Source organism: Balaenoptera musculus, chromosome 4 (genome assembly GCF_009873245.2).
Source record: "Balaenoptera musculus isolate JJ_BM4_2016_0621 chromosome 4, mBalMus1.pri.v3, whole genome shotgun sequence".
In the NCBI taxonomy this organism is placed as follows: Eukaryota; Metazoa; Chordata; class Mammalia; order Artiodactyla; family Balaenopteridae; genus Balaenoptera; species Balaenoptera musculus.
The window spans coordinates 26935875-26941874 of record NC_045788.1 but is presented as its reverse complement, the minus strand read 5'-3'; positions in this window follow the sequence as shown (position 1 = coordinate 26941874).

Genomic DNA, 6000 nt, shown 5'->3' with positions numbered 1-6000 from the left:
ACTCAAATGCCCTTGCACAGTCTCAGCATTCCAGAAAGAAAGCCTATTTGTTCAATTTCTTGTTATCAGAGGAAGACTCTGAAAAAGACAAATGGTTCAACAGTTACCAAGGTATATCTATGAGAAGTTATCAGATATTACACCTATTAAAAATGATCAACTTATGATGACCCATCTAGAGTAATATTTTTGAAACCTGTAAGAAAAATATTATGTAGATTACCTTTGATTTTACATGGCAGCATTAATTTCTAATGTTTAAAAGACTTTTCAGCAAACTCGGCTTAAAATATGTCAAGGGTAGGGCATTTTCAATACTCAAATGACATGTTAGATTTTTTCAAAGAAATTTTTAGTTCAATAGAAAATATATAAACTTTAGTTTTAGAACATATAAACAAGTATAACACATATGGTAGAACATAAAATGGGTTTGAGCAATATTAAAATGTGATGTTAATTTGCAAGTTTAAAATATCTTATGATATTTTAGGTCTGGCTATGGAATCTGAAGCCAGGGGAAAGGACAGTCTCTTCAGTAAATGATGTTAGGAAAACTGGATATCCATATGCAAAAGGATGAAACTGGACTCTATTATACCATACACAAAATTCAACTCAAAACGGATTAAAGACTTAAACACAAAATCTGAAACCATAAAACTCCTAAGGAAAGTATAGGGGAAAAGCTTCTTGAGGTTGGTCCTGGCAAAGACCTGTTGGTTGTGACACCAAAAGAAGAGGCAACAAAAGCAAAAATACACAAATGGGACTACGTCAAACTAAAAAGCTACCGCACAGCAAAGGAAACCATTTAAAAAAATGAAAAAACCTAGAGAATAGGGAAAAAGTATTTGTAAGCTGTGTATCTGAAAGGGTTGATGTCCAAAATATACAAAGTACACCGCAATAGCACCAAAAAAAAAAAAAAAGAATGTGCAAATGAACTGAATAGACACCTTTCTAAAAAAGACATACAAATGGCCAAAAGACACATGAAAAGATGCTCAACATCACTATTATCAGGGAGATGCAAGTCAAAACCGCAATGAGCTATCATCTCACACAAGTTAGGATGGTTATAATCAAAAAAAGCAAAAGATAACAAGTGTTGGTAAGGATGTGGAGAAAAGGGAACATCTGTACACTGTTCATGGAATGTAAGCTGGTGCAGCCACTATAAACAACAGTATGGGGGTTCCTCAAAATACTAAAAATAGAACTACCATATGATCCAGCAATTCCACTCCTGGCTGTATATCCACAGAAAACAAAATCAGAATCTTGAAAAGTATATGCACTCACATGTTTACTGTAACACTATTCACAATAGTCAAGACATGTAAGCACCTAAATGTCCATCAATTGACATATTGATAAAGAAAAACTTACTGAATTGTTACTTTTAAGTGGTATAAGTTGGAATATGAGTAGTCAGATGACAGACTATGTTCATTTAAACTACAGATATATAGATATTAATTATAATAAGTGAGATAACACGAGGAATCCAAATGTAAAATCAAACTCACACAAACAAGAGATTTTATCCAGTATCAAGCTTTACTAGAATTTTTCAAGATATAAATAGTCTATCCGCCACACAGAGGTGAAACTTCAGGAGGAGGCCCAGGAACACTGACAGAACTCCTTGGGTCCTATCTTTCCATTTCAGGACACACTCTGGCCAAAATTAATGTAACAGATTGCTAAATAATTTATGCACCTACATTACTTAACAGAAGGGAGTTATTTTGGTCTGAAACATTTCCATTTTATACCCAGACAGTTAAACAGCTCATTTGACATTTTCCAGGGAGAAGTGCTCCCTAAATCCACAGTCTCTAGAATTGCTCACAGTTTAAATCCTAGACAAGACAGCTCCATCCTATTGTAAGCATAAATGGATAAAATCTTTCCTGCTAGCAAATACTTTTAGTTCCTTAGCCAGGAGATCGGTCATTAGTATTTTTACATGAAGATTTGACCAGGTCACATTTTTTCTTGAGGGCCAAGATGGTAAAGTGAAAGACTAAATCACAGAATTGCTACTTACATTTTTCCATCCCAGACTTATTATGAAGGAGTCAAAGATATTAGCACCTTTGATCTTGCTGAATTATAAAAAACTTTTAGACATACTCCCAAAATAGTGGTTTGGGGATTTTTTTAATTATTGACTTTTATTAAAACATTTTATTTTTTATTACTTTGTCATTAAGTTTATAAAGAACAAAGAGTGATCTATATTTTAATCAAACAATCCTCAAATAATTATTCAAGCACCCCAGCATTTATTTTGTAGAGACTGAAAAAGCTTTTTATATGTTGGAGACCAATTGAAGAGGCTTTGCTCTTACTCACTGAAGTCTGATCTAACTAGTATGTGAACCAAAGCACCTCACAAATTATCCATTTTTCAGTTTCTAATTTTTCAAAAAGGTTCATTTTAATTTCATTAGAGTTCTTCTCTAGATTAAGAATCCAAAATTTTTTTGTCACAATACTGTGAGAAAAATGGTAACATTTCTAATTTCATTATATACAGTTAAGATAGGCCCTCTGAACTTCTACCGAACCGAGTTGTTAGTAGGAGAAGTAGTCATAATAATAATAGTAGTCAAAAGGACACATATACCCCAATGTTCACTGCAGCACTATCTACAATAGCCAGGACATGGAAACAACCTAAATGTCTAATGACAGATGAATGGATAAAGAAGATGTGGTACATACATACAGTGGAATATTACTCAGCCATAAAAAGGAACAAAACTGGGATATTTGTAGAGATGTGGATGGACTCAGAGTCTGTCATACAGAGTGAAGTAAGCCAGAAGGAGAAAAACAAATATCGTGTATTAACGCATATATGTGTAATCTAGAAAAATGGTACAGGCAAACCTACACCTACAGAAATAGAGACATAGACGTAGAGAACAGACATGTGGACACAGTGGGGGAATGGGAGTGTGGAACGAATTGGGAGATTAGGATTAACATATATACACTACCATGAGTAAAATAGCTAGCTAGTGGGAACATGCTATAAAACACAGGAAGTTCAGCTCAGTGCCTAGATGAGTGGGATGGCCAGTGGGGTGGAAGGGAGGTCCAAGAGGGAGGGGATATAGGTATATATATGGCTGATTCACTTCATTGTACAGCGGAAACTAATACAACATTGTAAAACAATTACACTCCAATAAAAAAAATAATAGTAGTCATGGAAACTGTAGCCATAACAGAAGAAGTAATTTAATTGTTGCCATTTCCAAATCTACAAATGTGGATTGTTATCTCTCTTACTCTCCAGTTAGCTGTGTCAAACATTGGGGTCTGAGGTGAGCCTTTGAAAGTGGGTGAGAAGGAATAACTGAAGCATGTCTCCTAAAGCTGTGTGTTCTGTGTTTCAGTTCATGAGAACACTTTTTTAAATGAAATGGTCCATCTCTTCTGTGAAGACTTGTAGACAATTTGTGAGAAAGCACTCAAAATATTATTTTGCAAAGAATGGATCAATTCATTATTATATTAGGACACAATGCTCTTATTTTGAGAGATTGCTCCATATCCCAATTCACTAAGCCAAATTCTACGGTTATCCAAGTTCTCAATTCTTCTCCAAAGAATGGATTCTAAATTTTCACAAACTCTAATTCAAAATAGGACTATCCATAACACACCACACAGAGAACTTCTGGTATCATTTGGAGTTACAGCAGATTTGTATCTATTTATTATCTATGATGCCAAAGTTAAGCCCTGAAAAAAGCAGCAGCACTTTTTCAAATCTGAAAGCTTAAAGTAAATATTTCTTATAGGCACAACAAATGGTAAAGTTTAACTTGAATGACCCTGAGAGGCTGGCCTCCCAGACAGGGAGTGAGCCTTGCAGAACTTCCAGTAGAGGACTGAGAGAGAATCAGGACTGGCCCACATGATAAAACAGGTGTAAATGCAAGGATGTACCCCACCCAGTCATGTCAGGGGAATAACTGGTGCTACCTCAACCAGGAGTAGTGAATAGAGAATCAAGGATATGACACATTTTACTGCTTACCAGCATCAGATTACATTCAAGAATGACAATCAAAAGCACAACTGGTATGTCATGGGGCCAAAGTGATCAGAATAAATGCTGAGGTAGTTAGAATTCTAAAGAGTGAAATCCTACTTTCTTCACACTGATACCATCTCCCTACCATGCTTCAGATTGTAGATAAGACTGTAAGATAATGTCTTCTGACTGGTGATCTCCCTTCCCTTCTGGAACTGGGGAAGAGAAGGGCACAATGAATTAGACATTGTTTTTAACCAGAAGGTATGTGTGAGCACTGTTTCCTTGTCATTAGGTACAAACAAAAGGACATGACCCTGTGACCTGAGTAGCAGGACTAGGCCACCACAGCCACAACTTCTTTTACTTCCTGTATCTTGTGCCTCGTTTGATCGCCTCTCATTCAAAGTCTCTCCCACCTGAGTTTCAGAACAATCACACTTCTGTTTTACAAATTTCTTCTTGCCCTCCCTTTCAATCTTCTTTAGGCAATAGATGAAGAACCAGTGCTCTTTACCTACCAGTTGTCTCTACTTTGATGTCCCATAGGCATCTTAAATTCATTAATTTAACTGGACTTCACCCCAAATCTCATCCTGTGATCCCTCTCTATATGTGTGCACTGCCACCCATTCAACTGCTCAGCTGGAAATCTTCTTAAAATAATCGTCTTCCCTTCCCCTCTCCCAAATCTGTTTACTCACCAAACACCATGTTTCTTCTACTCCAATTTCTTTCCCTCCTCCTCCTCCTCCTCCTCCTTCATCTCTGAACGCCCCCCCCCCCCTTCTAATTTTACTAAACAATACCTATCTTTTTAGGATTACATTATTTTGTGTCTGGAATTGTCACTAAATGATTTCCCAGCTGCCATTTTACAAATCATCCTGCACCCTGTCACTAATTTAGCTTTTCTAAAGCAAGAGTCTAATAGTGTCTTTCTCACACCAGAAAGAATATCATTCTTCAATCCATCCTCCAAAATAAAATTCAATCTCTCCAGCGTAGTGTATGGCCTTTTATAAATGTTGCCTGTCCAACTTTTCCAAGAGTGATTACTTCGGATAGTGGTAGCTACGATTAGAAAATTTCAATGGTTTCTCCCAGTAGCATTTTATTTCTCAACTAAAAACTATCAAAGTGGGTTTCTGATCTGTAGGCAGCTTTTATCTGCATGGTTTCAGGACCACAATAACCTTCTGTTTTGTAGTTCTTTGTTTCTTCACATCTCATCTGCATCAAGCCAACTGCAGCTGGTGGGTGGGGGGAACAGCATGATGAAGGCTCATCTACTTCTAAGAACCTTGGCCTGGAGGTAACATACTTGATTCATCTCATGTCTGTTGCCAGAAATTCAGTCACATGGTCTCATCTAGATGCAAGGAATTGCAGTTCTAATCTAGACATCCAATTCTCAACAACAATTCTATACCACGGAAGAAGGAACACAGCTGATGTTAGTTACCATACAATTTAGATTTGACCAACAGAATATGAAAAGCAGTGATGTGTGTGTTAATTCCAGGCTGGGCCCATAAAAACCTTCCATACGCAACTCTCTTCTCCCTTCTCCTTTCTGCAGACTCAAAGTCCAGAAAACTTTGGAAAACACATATTAAAGAAGCCAGTGCTTCCACTAACCTGGGTCCTGGAATAATTCTGGAAAGCAGAGCCCCAGTGCACCAAAGGGTAACATTTCCATTTGGCTGTTATGTCATGAAAGAACAACAACACTAAAAAGCCTATTTTATGCTATAGAAGCTTTATGTTTGCTTATGCTACCAGTAATACCCCTAGAATTACAGCCCAACCTTGATGATTAAAGAATTAGTGTTAGTAACCTAATTGAAAATTAAAATGCCCTACTAAGTCAATTTTATCAAAATAGAAAACTTTACCCTACACCAGGTGAACCTGAGACACCCAGATGTCAGGACCTA